General features: G+C 44.8%; 2 long non-coding RNA genes across 2 annotated transcripts in view; one reads left to right on the top strand and one right to left on the bottom strand.

Moving 5' to 3' along the window:
- LOC125710326 (uncharacterized) overlaps window positions 1-20357 on the bottom strand; it is a 28069-nt gene that overhangs the window by 3512 nt on the left and 4200 nt on the right. Inside the window, exon 2 of the long non-coding RNA XR_007382967.1 lies at window positions 189-335. This is a non-coding gene — a long non-coding RNA (uncharacterized LOC125710326). The remainder of the gene's footprint in view (window positions 1-188; window positions 336-20357) is intronic.
- LOC125710325 (uncharacterized) lies at window positions 5781-11038 on the top strand. The gene is made up of 3 exons (XR_007382966.1): window positions 5781-5992; window positions 6164-6253; window positions 9170-11038. It is a non-coding gene; the product is annotated as an uncharacterized LOC125710325 (long non-coding RNA).

Raw genomic sequence — 20357 nt, 5'->3', positions numbered from 1 at the left:
TCCCGCTCCAGGCAGGGCCGCTCCCTAACAGGGAGGTGTTAATGAAAGTGCTGAGGGTCTGGCTGGGGTCAAACGTGCTATACAGTCTTGCCGGGAGAAGCCTCCGGGGCTGGCGGTGCCTCCACCCCCCCCCATTGTCAGGGAAACTCCCCATGGTCCGAAACGGGCGGGATGCCGTAAAGGAGTACCTTTGTTCCTTAACAGGTGTGACGACTCGACGTTGTGGACGTGCTCTGGGTGTGATGCCCTGTGACTCGGGATCCGATCCGGAGCCGCTGAGCAAACGATCCGATTATCGGCAGCTAGGCGACCCAGCAGATATCGGGCAGCAGGAACTGTGTGGTTGGTTGACAAAAACGTTTGGGGATGGTGTAAAAACATGATTTTTCAAGTTCCAAAACATTTTTGCATTTTTGTCCTCTTTCCAGTGTTCCGCTACATTGTCCCCCCCTTCAAGATTAGGATAAAGACCACATCTTTATTCATGGCAGGAGGATGATGGGGGTGGCATGTCAACGCAATACGAATATAAACGTGCTAATCGATCGACGCTAACGATGCCCTTTCATTCCTGGCGACACAATCTGACCACTGAACACATCTGAACACGTCGAACACCCCAACTGGGCTCTACTGAGATTCATTACCCCCAAAAGCTCTGTGTGGCCATTGATAAGGGCTATTCTTTGAACTCAAAAAGCCCCCTCCCCAGTAGATATCACTCTGCACTGTGCATACAACCTTTGACAAGTAATGTAGATCATTTTTATTCATCGCCCGAAATTGTCAGTAATTACACGCGTTCAGCTGCCACCTGCCCATCCTGAAAGACTTCACGGCGTCCTGCTGCATCGGAGGGGATTACGTTGAGGGGACTGGACCGGCTTTGTCCAGCAGGTGACAGAGCACTGCTCGTTAGCGTAATGAGCAGGTCGCACGCGCTCAGACCAGCAGCTGGGTCAGACGTCAAACCACGTCCTTCATTGTTAGCCACCGGCGCTGGATCTGAGGTCTCGCTAAACAACGCGCAGGGCTATGGGACAGACCTCGCTTACTGGGCTCACTGGGGCTTGAATGGGATCTGGCAAAAGAACGGCTGGTGGAAATAGCTAGCCGTCCTGTCAACTCGCTTCCGGAAAGCCACAGTGAGACCACGTGTCAATTAGCACGTTAGCGTGTGAAAAGCCGCAAGCCGGAGACATTCTATAAACTAGCCGTAAACTCCAATTAGGGGTTAACGGCATGATGGTGGCGATCGCACTCGGTCCGGACGCTCGTGTCATTAGTATCCAGGGTGCAGCACTGTGGCCCGGCACTGTTTTGCATTAGCAGACTGGGAGCCGGGGACAGCGGCGTGCCGAGATCTAAGTTTCGCTCCAGATGAAACGAAGGCCGCGGATGCACTTTCATTAGCCGAGCGGGGTGACCTTGGGGTTAGTAGCTGAATAAGTAACTCTCCATTAATGATTTCTACCACAGGAAACTCCTGACCCCGAGCTCAGGGAGGGGAGGGGGGACGTGGGCCAGGTGGAGGTGCAGGAAGGAGACAGACAGAAGGGAGGAGGGTAATGCATAAACATGCATTTTAGCATGCAGTGATCAGTGTCAGCATGGCAGTGACTCGCTTGTGCAGAATAGCATTATGGGATATCCGCTCAAACGTATTCCCCTTGGAGCTCTTGCTACGGAGACGTATTTCCCGAATTGACTGTAAAGGATGGCCCTTCGTGTTACCCCCCGTGTCGATGTTCTCCATGGCGATGACAGGTTTTCCAAGATTGTACCCGGGCACCTGGCAACGGTGACCACAGCCACACATCTGAGCCCATGTCCCAGGGTAGGTCTAGCCCCATCTGATCCTAAACCCGACAATCCCAAAATAGTGGTTCAAACACAAGCTTGAGGAATCTGACTGGAATTTTTGCGTAACAACTGATTGGTAAAAAATGGACTTCTTGCTTGACAGGATCTGCTGGTTCAAGTCGTCTCTGAATGGCAGGAAGGTGTAATAATATACGGACCATGGGTGACAGGGATCAGAGGGTACAGCCTGCTATTCAGGCCATAGGTACATCGAGCCAGTGAAACAAAGCGGTTTTATTTGGTATTGGAATTTTTTAAATCAAGCATTTTATGGTTACCTAGAAGTAAGTTAGTGCTGAATATTGCTGAATAGTGCTGTAATAGAGGTTTCATGCTCCCTTTGCCATCTGCAATGGCGAATTTCCAGATGGGGCTCTTGAGCTTATAGGCTCCGGACCCCCCGCAACCCAATAGGATAAGCGGTTTGGAAAATGGATGGATGGATGGCTCTTGAGCTTGAGAACAGAAATCAAGACCTAAGCAGAGGCATCACAGTTCCTACCCCTTATTAACCCAAGAAGGTTGCCGCATCAGGTTCGAAGGAGCGCAAGCCAATCAGAAGTTCAGGATTTATCACAGTCACACCATTCTCCTGGACTTACAGCCAAAGAAGCAGTCTGACATCAGCAGCCCTTGCCTCTCCAGATGAGTGGTTCAGTTTGAAGGCTGCCCTGCCCACTTCCCAGTGCTGTTTGGAATCATAAGCAAACCTACCCAATGATACATGGGCATTAATACTCCAAGCACAACCCTCCAACATCTCTGGTATTAATAAGCCTTTATAGTCTGATAGCAAATCCTGTCTTCTTTTGTGCTATAACTGGAGAAACCAGTGGCTCTTAAAAGCAAAATAAACTGGTTTCAACATCGACACAGTTTTGACTACCACAGCTTTGATCTTCTGTTGAATAAGTACCAACACATAGACCTTAAATGCGTTTTAATCAAAACACAAATTTTACTACCAGACAGAACTGTGGGCAGCTGCACAATTATCGAGGGGCCAAAAATTCACCATCCCTCTCCAGGTAAATTGGCCCTGATTAGACAATGAGGTCCTCAGACACCCATTCTCCAGCTGGAAGAACATTCCTGGATCCCGATTCCAAGACCACTGGCACTGGAACACCTGCAGCATGTGAACAGCACGCGGTGCGGACAAGCCGGGACCACAGAACTGTTCGGTATCGCCGGACGTACCAGGACGCGGTCTCCCCTCTGAACTGTGATCGGTAATCAGAGAGGAATCATCTTAGATGACCGTGTGAAAGGCAGATCTGATGTGTTTCGATTAAACGGTGGTATTCAGACAGCTCTGACAAAACAGCTCTTGCCAGGTGAGATCTGATAAATAAATCAGTCAGTGACAAATAAGTATCAGAGTCTGACACATTACAGCTGCCTGCTGGGCGACACTGAGCCATAACTGCCTCAGTGAGCCCGGGGCCCCCATCGTCTGAGTGAGACCACAAGGTTGAGACATTTTCCTCCCACAGTCCAAGGACCAATTTGACTAACTTCATAGTGACAGGTAAGCAAAAGCAGAACAGCTAATGACTCCAGTATACAGTACAGTACACAATACAGTATACAGTATTTCTGGGGCTCTACTTAAAAAGTCAGTTGGGCCCCCCAGTGTAGTAAGTGTTCATGGCCAGTGGGGGGCCCCCAAACCTCAGGAACCCCACGCAAACACATGCATGGTGTGAGTGCCGGTAAACACGGCCTCTGGTCAAACATCTTCACCAAGCTTGCCTTGATTTTTTTGTGTGAGAAGCAGGAAGGAACATAAGAGGAGCGATTCGAAGGCCAGGGGACTCGGCGATAGAACAGGAGCCAAATCGGCAAGGATGGAATCCAATGGACATACAGGAAAAAGGAGATAGACGGGCGGTTTTTTTGTCTGCTTGACTAAGAAAAGGATCCTACTGCTGGACTACAGAATGTCTCAATACCTGTGAACTGATACAGTATAATTGGCTGGCTGAAAAGCTCGCAGTGTGTGTGTGTGTGTGTGTGTGTGTGTGTGTGTGTGTGTGCCCACTCAGGCGCGCCTCCACAGGAGGCCAGCTGCACCTCATGTTCTCCTATCAGCCTTCAGCAGCGGGAGGCCGAATCAATGGCTCTCCACCCGAGATAAAAGCTCAAGGAGGGCGGCTGTAATGCATTTCATTATTGATACAGCCTCCATCCAGCCAGCACTCACTGTTTTTATTACCTCTTAACTGTTTGATCATTGAAAAACACTCCGTTTTTAGTGCCGACGGAGGTGACGGTCATTCAGGTTGTGTGTTTGTGGGGGGGGGGGTCCATGTCGGGGGCGACACTGCAGGAATCTCCACAGATGACATAATTCCAAACACAAATAAGGGTCTGAATCGCACACCTATATTCAGCTATTCTTCCCAAAGGATGGCCGGCGTGTCGTTCAGGTGAGCTCTCCTCCCATTGATATGACGATACCCAATTATTTGCTGCCTAATCAGCCTGTTTGGGCTCCTCTCCTTGCGCAGAGGTACTCCACCATATAAACAGTTCACTTACAAGACACAGAAAGGGGCTAATCAGCACGATTATTGTTTTGCGGCACCAGTTTCCAGACCCCACGTTCTACACTAATTGGAATGAAATTCTGCCATTGTGCGCGATTCAGCCACCGGCAAAAAAAAAATCATACTCTGGGAATCTTTGGAACACCCGTCCCGGAAGTCTCTGATAACCGAACAGATAAATGTGTAATCAACAAAAGGCACAATATTGTGGACTCGAAAAAAAATCTGCACTTTCAGTATCGAACGTTCAAAGTTCTGACGGTTAAATGATCATATGACAGGAACCTCTACATGTCCAATTATGTTAAATACATTAACACTTAAATGAGGGCTATAACGCACTCAGTGCTATTCGACAGCTTACAGCACTCGTTCCAGAGGTTTAATCTCAGTTTTTGGAGCCCCCCCCCCCCCCCCCACCTCCCGTCCCACAAACCCCCCCCCCCCAGCTTACAGCAAAGAGCTAGGAGCTGTCACTGTCCGCTCCTTGAGTCATTCAACCCTAACCCCAGTCGTGTCCAGTAACAATGCATAGGGCTTGATGTGAAACAAAGATGGCCGGTGGTGGGGGTGTCGTGGTGCCTCTCGTTTTGGGGCTGCGGCGATGATGCTCACGTCAACGCGACTCAGCATTCCAGTGTAATTTGCCTTAATTTCATCCAATTTAACCCTCACTTTACACCAGTACTGCATTCAGCCTTAACAGCCGTGTTCTTTATGCAGGAGGAGAAACAAGAGGACTGGAGGAGAGAGAGAGAGAGAGAGAGAGAGAGAGAGAGAGAGAGAGAGAGAGAGAGAAATAAACCCGAAGGAGAAGTCTCCACAATTAGGCCCTTAATGAGTGGGTCTGGGCCGGCTTCTGTGAAGCCTGCACTTACCGGGCCTCCGTGCCACACAAAGCCCGGCTCCGAAGGGGCAGGAAAAAACAGTCCGGCTCCAAAAGTCAATTCTATTGTGACAGTTAACATTTCGGCACTTAATTTAGCGCGCTGTATGTTTTGAAAGGGTCGTTATCAGGTGTCCCTTTTATTCGCAGAGCAAAAACTGTCAAAAAATAAGATTCGAGTCGGAGAAATAACCTGAAACAAAGCAAGGAAGCTGCATCTTCATATCCCACCACAATGGGCCAAAACAGACCAGAGCATGTTAAATGTACATTTATAAACAAAGGCAAATACTTTATGTAATATTACTACTACTGACAATAATAATAATAGTAATAATAATAACAATAATGAGCCGGTTTAAGCACTTATGTAAAATAAACTATTAATGAAGAACACAAAACAGATTCGATAGACTACAGGTCAAAGGTCAAAGGTAAATTCCCAGGTGTTTCTTGTAATTTAACGAGGATATAAGAGCTTCGGTTACAAGAGTGAGAACACGGCTGGACCCAGGAGAAGCTTAAGTTACTGTCTGTAGTGAAGTTTTCGTGAATGGCATTTTGCTCTGGAAATCAGCACCCTGAAATGCCAAAATTTTAAGGCTTTGGAATTGCTTCCACTTAGAATATCGTAAGAGCTTGTCGTGATTTCGACGGCTCAGTGTCAGTGGCTGTTCGCGAGCCTGCATGGGTAAGTTCCAGTTTAGATGCTTGAATTTTATAGACCCCTGTCGTAAATTAGGAGGAAACTTAGGGGACGTTTACAGTCTCAGCAAACTTCATGCGTTTGATCTTTCTACCTGGGAAATGTAATAATCCATTAACGCACCCATTCATCTGTCTCCCATAACTACTTGTCCAGTTGCAGTGAGCGTGGAGCCTATGCCAGGAAGAGTGAGGAACAAGGTATAGGAGACATTCTGGACAGGGGTCAGCAACAGCAACATTTTCTGTAAATATTAACATTTATTATTCATTATTATTAAATAGCTTCCCAGTAAACTGTCTGAACTTTTAATGCGGACTTCAAATAATCCTGGATGATGATGACACTATTTGGACAAGCTTGGCCTGTGCTTTCTATGTGCTTGTCAGCAATCTGCAACAATTCAAATTTTCAGGTGGGACAGCTACTCAGCTGCTCTGAGACTAACAGCCTGTATAATTATTGTTACTAATACCCCCATACACTAAATCAAATCTGGTAATTGGTAACCTGGTATGACTTGTATCCTCTTTCCAAACGGCAGAACGCATTTGCAACTTTGCTTCGTCAAATTACAGATGGTGCTGCCTGTTAACTTCCTCGGCAAGTTTTCGCATGTAAACCAAAGAAGGAGCCAGCCAGAAACATTTGCATTCCTCAGCCAGCTTTTAAGATGTTCTACACAAGCTTACAACTGCAATTTGCCCAGTGCTTCGAGCATTCACGGCTGATTTATGAGTTTGTGAGTAAGGAGAGGCACATTATGGTCGCTTTCCAGAAGCAAAACAAAGCAAACTAGTCATTTGCTCGGCTGAAATTGAAGACTCTGCGAATACCTTATATTTGAGATGTTATGATGTGACCAAATTCTGGGTCTTTTTTTTCCTCAAACTATCTAGTAAATCATAGATCTGGCACATAAAAAAATGAAAATTTTAATACTGTTATTTTCCTCTCTGTAGTCAAAGTAAAACCACATGCTTCTGACATCTAAGAAGCACTATTATTTTTAAAACTTCCTGTTTATACACAGAACAATAACAATAAATTCAATGGACCCAACAAGAGTTTAGATGCGGAACATTTTTAGAGGTTTAGAGAACTAAGGTTTTCTTGCAGCGTTTCATATTAGCTATTTATATGACCTCAGGCATAGGAGGAAAAAGTATTCAACTTACATTTGACACTGCTGGGATTTTACCACACACGGGGCGAGCGCTGCTAGCGTATCCCTCCGGCAGACGTTTTCTATCAATCATATTTAAGGAATAAAGTAAATTAACTGAGGAGAGAAAAGCTGAATTAACGTAACTGAGAAGACGCCCTTTGAAACCAACCTGAGTTGTCTGTTGTGAAATAATGAATATACTGAACAGATTCGGATTTCATTAACTCTAAAAAACACTGAAGGTGTTCATTCCTTTTTCATTTGTGTCCCACAAGATGGTTTTTTTTTGTCCCCAACCGAGTGAGCATGAGAGGGCCTTGATTGAAAGGAACCATCTTATTCGCATCTCTGTTGTCCCACATCATTCAGAGGACCAACCTTTTTTAGATCTTTAACTACCATGGGGAGTGCTGATTGCACAGGCACCGCCAATTTCCTAACCAGCGGCCACCTGAACAATGATTTGTTCGTCTTTCAGCCCCTCCAGCCTTTCAAAGGTGAATCGCCGCACGGTTTGGAACGAGATCTCCATAGCAACCTCTCTTTGAGGGGTTTAGAATCACCATCCAGTAATTCTATGATCATCAAGCCTAGCCATTCCCAGTGGCTCTTTTCAGAGCAGATGGGAAAGGAAGCCGGGAAATTCTACAGTCTATTTCAGGCAATTCATCTGGCAGCCGTTTAGAATTCAAAATATTTCGACCTTCAATCAGCAAGAATGTCATCTGGAGCTGTGGAGATCTCCAGGACAAGCAGACGTTTTCAGTCTAATCACCCGCAACTGGAGGAGCCTGACAAAGACTCTTCATTGCAGCGGAATCAAAATGCTCATTTTAGCGGCACGACAGTCTCAACAGAGCCCGCAAACCCCCAGCAGATGAGCTCCACTTTCCCCAAGCAGATGAAGCAGGAGACTCTGTGTCCAACACAAATACAACATACTTAGAAAACAATGGAAAACACAATCTTAAAGCGACTGGTCCCGATGCCAGAAATCACTGTGCTCATACAGCCACGATTAGAATCCTGCCTTGATTATAAGCACACATTCATGCTGCCAATTCAAAGAAGCATAGCTGCTAGACTAGACAAAAGCGTATACTCGAAATCTGTAATCAAAACAAAACGAAAAAAATATAGTGCATGTTTAACACTTGCAATCTTGGGGGAAAACTTGTGTCAAATACTCATTAAATGTCAAATCAAAGAATATAGTCTTTTAATATATATCCACAATTGTCAGTGACAAATGACAAAATACCCGTATACTTTCTTGGAGAAAAATTACTTATTAATTTCAAAGCATTCACCTGAAATGCATTTTGCATTATGCAAGTCATTTATTACATAACTAAGGAATATGTTGTTTATTTATAATTGATTCATGGCTTTGAAACAGAGATTAAGAAACTGTAATTTACGTGACTTTTACAGGCTTACCTGACAGGCAAGTGCATTAATCAGTGATCCTGCAGCAGGATGGGAATGTTTACTGTGATTATATTTACTATATCATGTGTCCATTGCCCCTTACTGGATCTGCAAAAAGTGTAGAATTCCAGACATGCTGAAGCCCATCTTAATGCTGGCACATGAACGTCAGGCGTGCATACAGGTGATCGTGGCTCAGATGGCCCTACTCAGACATACAACATTTACTGAACCTCAAGTGAGCCTAGTAATGAGATACAAATGCATATCTGCTTAACCCTGGGCAAACCTCTCCTCCAATTTCTCAAAAAATCTTGTTTTTCATACTACTGATGTTACCTCTAAGGCCAGTTTAATCCTAAATACACTGATGATCACTAATGTGTACTCAAATTTCTAATCAATTCCTTCTGTTTGATAAGCAGAAAACAAATTTCCGAGTGTACATGTTGCTAAATGGCAGGTTTGTAGAAGGTAGCTATTGCTTATTCATTTCTATATTTGTTTTTTACTTGAATATCTTTTTTTTTTACTGTTTTCTCTTTTTTCTATTATTTATAAAGAGCCATGGACCCTTTTTCACAGGAAGTGAGGCTCCACAACGCGACCGACTGCTAGTACAGCCGGCGGTGGCACGGAAGGCTGCTGTCACGTAGCACGACCCTCGCACGGGAATCACCATCGCGGGAAGTGAGCTCCACAGAGTGACCGACTCATCACACCGGAGCCGGCGGATGAGTCACAGAGGGCCGCAGTCCAAAAGCCAAGAGCGCGCGACGGGATGAAGCCGAATGAAGCTGAAACTGAAGCTGAAACTGCCACACAGCAGCAGCCCCACGCTTGGCGCCGCTCCGCGTTAACCAGCACTAATAACGGCTGCCTGGCTTGAGCCGTTACCCCTTTCAGGGAGACAAACCCAGGCCTACTGAGCCCTGACTGCTCACTTTCTAGCAAGAGTGCATAAGAACTGAAGCGCGTGCGCCTGGTGCCCCCCAGTACTGCAGATGCCTTTGGTAAGATCACTGGTCCCTTACCTCCCTGCTGAAACAGTGGTACCAAACCCTCCAGGCAGTGTTTTTAAATACACTCCGAAAGATCCGCCAGGTTTCATTCCCTCTCAGCACCATGAAGACACGAGGCAAAAAATAAAATGAAACCATACAGGAAAAGCAAATTTAACACCAGTTCGCTTACCTCCCTATTCCAGAGAACCTTCCCTACTGAAATCAATTAATTCCATCCCAGCAATCTGTCCTGCATGCCCCCGGTTTGGAGGCTGCTCAGCACACGCTAGTCAGCACATTATCAGCCCCTGCACCCTGACCCCCACGTTTGGCGCCGTCCAGCACACTGGATTCATACTCGTTAGTGTGTCACGTTCCATGTGAATTTGTGCCAGTGCAGAGGAATGCGGTGCTTCTTCATTTAAAAGCATCTATTTTAAGCATTTTTACAACTGTATTTGTCAGTATGTTGCAACTGTTTATCAGGCGATGCCTCCTTAACACAATATTAAGGTAATCCTGAAGGTAATCCTGATACATGTTCCATTGGTTTAATGTTTTTACATGAATTTCCCTATTTTTAAGGGCCTATCCAGTAAGGGTCAATATTGTATCCCAGGTAACAAAGGCCTGTTTTTTTATTTTATCATCTTTAAAGGAAACAATACTCTTATGTTCATTTGGTCATCCCCCAAACTGTACCCCAAATATCGTCATCTCACCCTTATTTATAATCATGTTTATTTATTAATTGCACATCTTCTTATTCTCTATCTCTTTGTATTTTTATTCTATGTATTGCTTTGTGTATCTGTCTATTTGTATCTTTTTCGTCTTGACAGTATGTTTAAACGTATACCCATGCCACCACCGAAACAAACTCCTTTTACTTCTTTGTACATGGCAAACAAAAGGATTCTGATTCTGAATACAGTGTTAGAATCGACGTGTGCACCACATAAGTATGGAGACTAATAGGAACCAATAGAGAGCTGTGACATAGGGTGGCAAAGGACGTCACCAGAGCCATTAACGAACACGTACTGGAGGAAGCAGGGGACTGGAAGGAGAGGGGAAAGTGGGCAGCAACTGGAGTTTGTCTCCGCAGCAAATCACGTGTAGTTTTTTTAACGGCCAGCTTTGTTTAGAGCTACGTTCAAGTGAAGCAGACAGTACATCACACACGCATACAGCTGTCAAGGAGCCAACTGTGCATGAATGCAGCATTCAGTGTGTGACCAGTAAGAAGTGCAAGGTAGCACTGGAACAAGAATTGTACAATATGTTACGAAGAACATTGCGAGAAGCAAATAAGAGAGCTGATCGAATCAAACACAAAGACGAGAGCAAGAAGAAATCAGCTGCGGGGTAACAGATGAAGACAGAGCAGGTTCAGCACCTGGGTGAACTAGTCACGGTGTTCCAGGGATGGGTCATGAGGTCCTCCTTGAATGTTCAGAGTGGGATTCTGATGGCCACATGAAATCAAGGCACTCAACAATGCTGGCAGAGAAAGTGCCCTGAGTGTGCCTTAGAAGCCCCCCACCCCCCCAAACCCACCGTGATGGAGAGCAGAGAACGTGTGTCCATCTCACTCAGGAGCAAAGAGGCCTGAGCAATTCCAATCCCTCACTGGGAGAGGGAACCCATTTTCTTGACTGAAATCTGGAAGTACAAGCCATTTTCCAAAATTAAGTAGCAGAATAGCACCAAGAATGCTACCTAATTGTTCCTGGAAGGTTTGAAAGGAAATCTATTTTAACAGGTTTCTTTAACGCCGACTGTTGGAAGCTGAAATGCTCAGGGTTACACTTCAAACTCAAAAAAAAAAACAATTTAACTGCTAATGGCTTCAGTAATACGTGTAACGGCACTTTACAAGCTGAATGGATACAGCCGAAACACACACATCTCAATGACACAAAATTGGCCAAAAGCTATCAATAACACAGCTGGACAAAAAAAAGTGCTACAAAGTCCAACTGCTACCAATGTTTAAAAGTGTTAAAACAAAGGAATGGGAGAAAAATACAAGCGATATTAAAATTAATGGGAAACTCAATGACTGGATAATGACTAAAAACATTCATGGGCTATTATACAGTGTATGATCACAACAGAAAGGAAAAACAATCAAGGCCAAACGAAACTCAAATCTGAATTGAATTAATACAAAACATGTAAACCCTATTTTACAGGTAGCTGAAAAAATCTCAAAGCTTTTTTTCCTGGGTCAAAAGTTACTGTTTAATTACCCACTTAGGAGAGAGAACGGAGCAGCTCAGAGCTGGTGTCAGACATTTAGGGGCACTCTCCTCAAACAAAGAGAGGAATTAAGCGGCCATTACAATGTCTGCTGTCGGAATGTTTTGAAATAATTACATTATTAAGTTTTAGAGCACATGTATTTAGGGTGACGTACGTGGGTCACAGTGTTGCCTGTTTATGCAGCTGGGAATCGTCTCTGAAACCGTTTGGGTTAAGTGTGTTTGTTCAGGGTTATGTCAGCGGGATTCCTACTGGGAGTCCAAGTTTATAACCACTGTCTGACTGCACAGCTTCTCCGACCTCCACACAGGTTACAGTATCTTCAGGGGAAAAGACACAATAGTCACAGGAAGCTTTATTTCACAAAAAGTAACAGCTTCGTAACATATTATATATCCATCCATCCATCCATCTTCCATGCTCACTTATCCAGTATAGGGCTGCAATTAGCCTGGGAAATCTCACAAGACTAAGGCCAAGAGGCGGGGGGCGCCCAGGATGGGATGCCAGTCCTTTGCAGGACTCACACAAGGGCGATCTAGAGACACCAGTTCACCTAACGTCATGCTTTTGGAGTGTGGGAGGAAACTGGAGTACCCCAAGGAGAGAAGGCGCACAAAGACAGGGAGACCACACAATTACCACCAAAAGTGCTGCAGGAGGTAAAGCTGCATTTCTTTTTTGTTTTATAATTCATTGTAAGATCTATTCCACCAGGTAAAGAAACACCCACGCATCTAATCCAGAACAAGCGCCGAAGCTGATTTTTTCTGTTTGAACCGTCCTGTTCTCCATAATCAAGACCTAGACACTCAGGTCTCAACAAGCCAGGTACAAGGAGCTCCTGTGCTACCCAGTGTTACAGCGGTTACTTATTAAAGGCTCCCAGGAGCCCTCTGTGAATCTCACAGCGGAAGAAGAACATGCCTGGTAGGATGCAATAAAAACGAACGGCTCTAAATGTTGAAACATGTTCTGTGTGACACAATGTAAAACGTTACTCTAATTATAAAACAAACCCAGACACGGCTAACGATTACCTAGTGGAAAAAAATACATCTTATTCTCTGTGGACTTGGCAGGGTGAAAACAGTGATAAATCAAAATCAATTGCTATAGATGTGTTGAAAAGAATGTGAGAGCACGAACTACACTGGCTAACCGATGCCATTTCTAAGGCCTGCGGCTAAAGACGCTGACAGAGGTGATTATTTTTTTTTTTTTAGGTGCAGAGCGTGTGAAAGTCTTAGACTACATTTTGGAAAGAAGGTTTTCTGCTGCATCAGTAGCCAGCGCTCAGATACACTTAAACCTAAATGTAAACATCCCTGACTTACGCTGGATTCATGCCCGGAATAGAGGAGCGGGTTCAATCTGCTATTTCTGTTATATGATAACCTAACTATAAATGTCAACTCCGAAGCCAATACTTCAATGTCAGACTGGCAGAAAATCATGTTTCTTTAACACCACATAAATGCCTTCGTGCAAAATAATACTTCAACATCTTGCTCTGTCTTCACTCAACAGCACACTGTACCAAGAAGCTTCTATTAATCAGCTGAGAGATGAGAAACTATTTTTATTTTTTTTTAAGTGTAATTCTCGTGTCACTGGAAGCGAAGGTGGGTCCACTGAATGGAGTTTGAGGGGGCCTTCCCTCCTCCCCCCTCCCCAGTCACCCGAGACGAAATTGCAATCAGTTGGCAAGACCAGCATTGCCCTTGTTCAGTGCTGGCACTTTGCACTTTTGCATAAGCAGTTTGTCTGGTACCATATAGCCAGACAAAGTTATAGGTTATGTGTGCATCAGATACATGCGTTAACACATAAGGTAAGCGGGTTGCAGAGCAAACATCAAACCCCACCTATCGGTGGGACAGAGAGGATTGGAGAGCCAGTGGATGGGAGACAGGTGGTAGGGTACTCTCAAATATCCATGATAGGCATGTAAGAATGTTCCGTTGTGGGTCTTCTAGCCAGAGGCGACACTAGAAATTTTGGGCCCCATGAACGCATACTGTATTGGGCCCCCAACTTAAACCAATACAACTGTGTTACAAATTTTTTAGGGCCTCTCAGAAGCCCCTGTAATCGTTCTAACTTTCCCTCTCTTTACGGAGCCCCCTGCTTGAGGGTTACAGTATGAGTGTATTAATATCCATTAGAATCCGTCTTCCAGAAAACGCAATTTGTCCCATGAAAAAACCCTCTGAAAGGCACACGAGGGAGTTGCCCATCCCCTTGACGAGTCAGAATGACATGAAGGGGCAAGATAACCGGTCGGGAACGTCTCGCTGGAATCCCCATGACCTCGCGGAGCGGACAGGCGCGGCCACTGAGGAAGACACGCCGGTACGGAGAGAGAAGTGCCTGACGAGTTGAGGGGAAAATAAGAATCCTAAAAGTCAAAGGCGGATCTCAGACCAAGCTCTGCTAGTTCCCTTGGTCACAGCGACGGTCCGCAACAGAGTTTGTCGAAGTGCAATTGAAAAATAGCCTCGGAACTGAGATGACACGCCAATTATACTGTTCACTGACTAATTCCTGGCAGAGACACTCGCCGAACAATGGCAGGAGAATACTCTGTATTGTAACACCGTCCACTCGCCTCATCTCTTTGTCTGCTGCAGCAAAGAAAGACTCACTAATAGGAGCTCTTCGCACATAATAGGAAAGTCAATAGACGCATACAATCAGTAAACAAATTCAGATATTTTCCAAAAGAGCCCCATGTCATTTTGGCGCCGGCAATTTAATTTATTCTAGCGTGTAATACTTTAATTGTCAAAGACAAAGTCGGCGGGGGGAGGGGACACAAAGGATCGGGAGCCAGGCACGAGCCGCAGGTGATTTCTGGGCCTCCATAGATGAGATGACAAGTGAAAAGCATTTTGCAAGAATTAGTTTGCGCAAGTATTGAAAGGCAAAGCCGGGCAATTAGTAGGAGCAATGAACCAAAAATAGCCGGGCGACCATTTGCTGGGTAATACTGTGCCGTTTACAGTGCAATAGTATGAAGCTAAATAATGGTTTTCGTCTCCGTGTGTGCGGAGAAGAGAATATGCTGGAATTATTTCAGATAGGAATCAGATGTTTTATAATGTGTTTTGCCTCTCTCAGCTTGCTCTCTGGGTAGCTCTTTTGCAGAAATTACCACGCTATACATTGACACTTGCGCATGTTTCCCTGTGAAATACTGCCAAAAAACCAATTCTGCCGTGCGAAGCCGTAATTTCTGGTGGCATTTTAGGATCAAATTACAATAATCGGCAGCCATAAGAAGCACTTTGGGAGACAGAGTCCTCCCCACAGTCCACTTTCAATCTCCAGGCCGAGTCTCTAACAGCTTTTGTGTTGTTTACCTTGGAAGCTGCACCAGTCCAGCCCTGTTCTCTCCACAAACCTTGGGAGACACAGTGAGGAGAGATTCCAAGGTACCTGGGCTTGGACCAGCCGATAATCTTACCTGGTGCTTCTTACATATTCATTCTTTTACAGTTGTGGGGCCACTGACCCGCTGCATTGCTTTGGAGGTTTTACCAGCCACAACACCATTAACTGGCTGGGCTTAAACCCCACACTGTAGCACAAAACTGCCCACTGGCAATTTTAAGGAATGCACTGGGAAAAAAAATGTCTTTTTCTTTACCACTGTCACCTCTGGCTGGCTCACTGGGGGCTTTAGGCAGGGATGATGTAAAGTGCTTTGAGACGACGTATTGCTGTGAAAATGTGCTATACAAATAAAATTGAATCGAACTGAATAAAAAAGGTGAGCTGGATAACTGTAAGCAAAAAGAACATCATTACATGAGATGTGACTCGGCTTGTAATCTGTCACCAGTCTTGTCCTACAAAATACATCCACAATGACAACAGCTGGAACTGTTACTGAATAGTTTACTTTTCACCTGCAAAATGAAAGCAGGAGTGGCCAGGCTTATCCGCAAAGGGCCGGTATGTACGCAGGTTTTTGGGGTAACCTTTAGGTCAGCTGTTCAAACCCAGGTGCGAGGACTCTTCAGCCAATCAGTCCTCTAATTAGCGATCTAATTAGGGAGCTGCAGCAGAAACCCGCACACACCGCGGCCCTTTCCGGATAAGACTGGTCACCCTTCTCTTACAGCATAAAGAAGGACCTCCCAAATTTTGTAATGAAAGTAGAGCACTGCCATGTGTCGGTATTTTGCTGAGCCACAGTTACCAGACACAAGCTAAGGCATGGATATGAGCTTCCACTGAAGGAACAGGCATTAGCCTTTAGCCAAGAAACTGGCGCCTGAGCCAAAGTGACGTAAAATGTATTACAGTGTGTAGTTTGAATACACACTTCCTGTTCTAGTCTCAGAATATGTAAGGGTAGCATTTGAAGCCATTCCCGTAGCATTCTGTGTGGTCCAGTTATGGATCAGCTCATCCAATATTTATTTAGCCACATATTCATTCACCAAGTTATAAGGCAGCAGTCAGGTTTAGGACACTCTGACATTATTGATCATCACCATTAAAAAAACAACAAACTCTTAATCCGATGCTTCGTTGGGTGTTTTCTTTCCATCACAAATATGCAGCAGCGGAGTGGCTGCCAACCACATTTTATCATGAAATCCCCCATCTAACCGCAGAGAAAGAGGCCGAATCGCTCAAACCCAGGGCTGAAATCCCTGGAATTGCTGCCAAGTCCTGGTGGATCCCAAGCTTGAATGATCACAGGTCACTTAAGTAGTTTCGGATCCCCTCCACTGGGTTGTTTATAAGTGTGTGCGTGTGTGTGTGTGTGTGTGTGTGTGTGTGTGTGTGGGGGGGGGGGGGGGGGGGTGCATTAGCCACTCCCTCAACTTACAAACCATCGTTTCCCTCAGCTACCCCCCTCAGCCCCCAGGTTACAATCTTCCTGCCTGCACTGCATCACACGCGGCTGTGTCCCGCCGTCCCACTGCATCACACGCGGCTGTGTCCCGCCGTCCCACTGCATCACACGCGGCTGTGTCCCGCCGTCCCACTGCATCACACGCGGCTGTGTCCCGCCGTCCCACTGCATCACCACCTGGCAGTGCCTGACACGCTGAGATTTACCGAAGCCCATTCTGCTGTCACTCGCAAAAGCTACAGTAAACTAGGTCAGAATGACCGGCCAGTAGGTGTAGTTTGCACATATATTCTCACAAATTCCATCTTTGGTTTCACGCAGAATTGAACACAGTCCTGCACTTCCATTTAATGACCTACCGCGTATATTGTCTTCACAGACAGGTTTAAACACTGTTGTTTGTACAGTGTTTCAAACAGCTGTGTCTCTGGTACAGTATACGTCTGTAACTGGGAGGGGGGGGTCATGCCCCACATCAACACTCCATTCTCGTCTGGGTCGATGGTGCCTCAGCCTGTGATTAGACTGCCTTATCTGCTGGCTGGAAGACCTGTACTTACAAACAGTTAAAATGTTCTCCTGTTAGACAGGTTACAGGTATATCAAAGGTTTAACACCAAAGGATTAAACAATTAGCGCAATTTAACACATATTATGCAAATGAAACTGGCTCCAAAGACCAACAGTGGCTGATTTTTTCCATTCTGTTTTATTTACTTAAATGTCATTTGTTGCTCAAATTAGAAAAAAAAAGAATTATATTTCAATTAACAAATTCATAAAGACTTCTCCCAGCTGTGACTCGTCCTGGACTTGGCGCCAGTCCTTCACTTTCACATACAAGCTACAGTAAATTAACTTAACTGCATGTCTTTGGACTGTAGGAGGAAACAGACGCAATGCAGGGAAACGTGCAAACGCGACACATACAGAAAGGGCAGGACTCGAACCCGCAGCCCTGGTGATGTGATGCCCATTAAGCAATTTCATAATTCATTAATTTTCCAAACCACTTTCCAAACCACTGGGTCGTGGGGGGTCCGGAGCCTATTCCGGAAGCAATGGGCACGAGGCAGGGAACAACCCAGGATGGGGGGCCAGCCCATTACAGGGCACACTCACACACCATGCACTCACACATGCACACCCACGGGCAATTTAGCAACTCCAATTAGCCTCAGCATGTTTTTGGACTGTGGGGGGAAACCGGAGTACCCGGAGGAAACCCCACGACGACATGGGGAGAACATGCAAACTCCACACACATGTGACCCAGGCGGAGACTCGAACCCGGGTCCCAGGGGTGTGAGGCAACAGTTCTAACCACTGCACCACCATGCCACCCCGATTTCATAATTATAATAATATAATATTTAAGTATAATATAGAAGCATCAGCTGCAAAGTTACAGTAGAATACAATTATTTATGCATAACATAAATACACCATAATCTACCTACAATTCCTTATAGAAACACATAATACTGTAATATCTGTAAGTGAACAGGTTGTTTATGAAACAATTATTTTCATAAATGTGCATAAATTATAGTAGTACGCCAATCCGGAATGGGGGCGGAGTTTCTAAACAGCTCCAGAGGAACCTTTCATTAGTAACTAATGAGGTGACATAACCAAATTGTAATTCGAGGAACTCAGGTCATGTGATAAGCTGATAGCGCACTATGGCACGCGCCAGACATCCCCCGCGTTGGACAGGGGAGCTCCGGGCTACCTAAACTCCAGAAGGGCAGTTCTGGCAGCCTTGGTTATATCCCAGAGAGAATGCTGTTCACAGGTGTCAAGCAGCTAGACTATTACTGGCACATAACGCGAAAGCTTTCCGTCCCTGCCCTGTGAAATAGAACGGAGAGGGGATGCACTGTGCATGTCAGCCTTTGCTGAAAGGAGGGCCCTTTGATTTCACACTGGGGATCGCGATCTCTCTGTTTATCCGGCTGGGAACTCAGCCGAGCCTGTGCATTAATCAAAAGCAGACGTGACGCTCTGACTGCGCAGCCCCGCTCACACAGGCCGTCTTCCTTCATAACAGCTCTGCAAAGAGCCACGTGGGTATTTGTTGTTAAGTACACCATGCAATTAAATGCAGGTGCTAATTCCGTCTTCATCTAATTAATACCGCAGCTCTTATGTGGTCTGAAGGATCATCCATATCTCACATATAATTATTTAAAATGGCGCTTAAAATTATTACCTCTACTTGCGCATGAAACACATACCTGTAATATCGGAAGACCCTGTTACGGTCTTCGAATTGTTATCTATAGATGTACACGTTACCGAAAACCTTAATATAAACATTTAAATGCGACGGAGACCAATACACATTCAAAACGCAGCATTAATTTAAGCAGTGATCAAGTCTACAGCAAACATTTCTACTGAAAACAATGCGCAGCTGTCAAGCAATAAACGTCTAGGTTGTGTCGCCTGTTAATTTGGTCTACCTCTTTGGCACGGCGCAGCAATACCCCTGAATGAAACCTAGCGCTAGAAAAGAGGAGATCGTGAGCGGTCTTCGCGAAGCTGTCGCCCCGATGCCACATACCTAGACACCCATGTACAAGGAGGAGAGCCAGTAGATACAATGCCACTCCTGCAGGGAGCTTATAGCTTTAGTCAACATGTACACTGTCTGCTATATAACATGGAAAAAATGCATATATATTAAGTAGCAAGATCGCGTGTTTCACTGTAATTACGTTAAACTGGAGATGTACCTGTGGTGGTTAGTCTGGTTATGCAAGTTACTCTGTAGATTGAACACGATAACAAAATAGGTTCAAAACGCCAGAGACGTTGCACATCCTGAACCATTTTATTAGACTACATAGCATCGTTGATTCAGGTGCGAATACAATTTGGGATATTTAATTTATGTAGGTATATTTCTGGTGTGTCTGCAAGATATCAATAAATAAATTAAAGAAACAGTAGGCATTTGATCGTACATCAATTTAACACAGTATCTAAAATAGCTGCTCCATTAAAGTCTTAGTTTTAATATAGGCCTAGATAACCTTTGTAGTAAGGTTTTGGGCCTAAGCATTATGAACGAACTAATCTTTGGTTTCTGAAATACATTAGGTGCTGTTCTCTAGAAATCCATTTTTGTGAATATATCTGAACAGTAAGCAATACCAACGCTCGCAATGAGATGTTTAAAGTGTTTTCAATGACATTACGGCCTGTTCCACCTCCCTTACTGATCCAAAACATTTTATGCAAGTCACGTTAAAAAAACTAAACGTGATTAAATATTTTAAAACGAGCATCTAAGACAAATTTACTTCAACAAACTGAACAATATTTCAGCTACATTTAATGTAGCCTACTTTAAATCAGCAAAAGTAACTTGTAGCTGCGAAGACACGTGATATCTTATTTCCGTTAATATACTCCTGCGATTCTTTTATACTGGAAATGACAGAACTTATAACCAAAATATATTAACATGAAATATCTAAGTTACGAATACTATGAATAAATGCTGTCGTTTGTATTTGGATTCGGCCTTGTATTAGTGGCGTTTTAATGACCTCAAAATCACAATTCATCACGAGAAACTAAGCGTAACTACATAGC

Source organism: Brienomyrus brachyistius, chromosome 16 (genome assembly GCF_023856365.1).
Source record: "Brienomyrus brachyistius isolate T26 chromosome 16, BBRACH_0.4, whole genome shotgun sequence".
Taxonomy (NCBI): Eukaryota; Metazoa; Chordata; class Actinopteri; order Osteoglossiformes; family Mormyridae; genus Brienomyrus; species Brienomyrus brachyistius.
The sequence above is the reverse complement of the archived record's forward strand: the minus strand, read 5'-3'. Positions and strand labels throughout refer to the sequence as shown.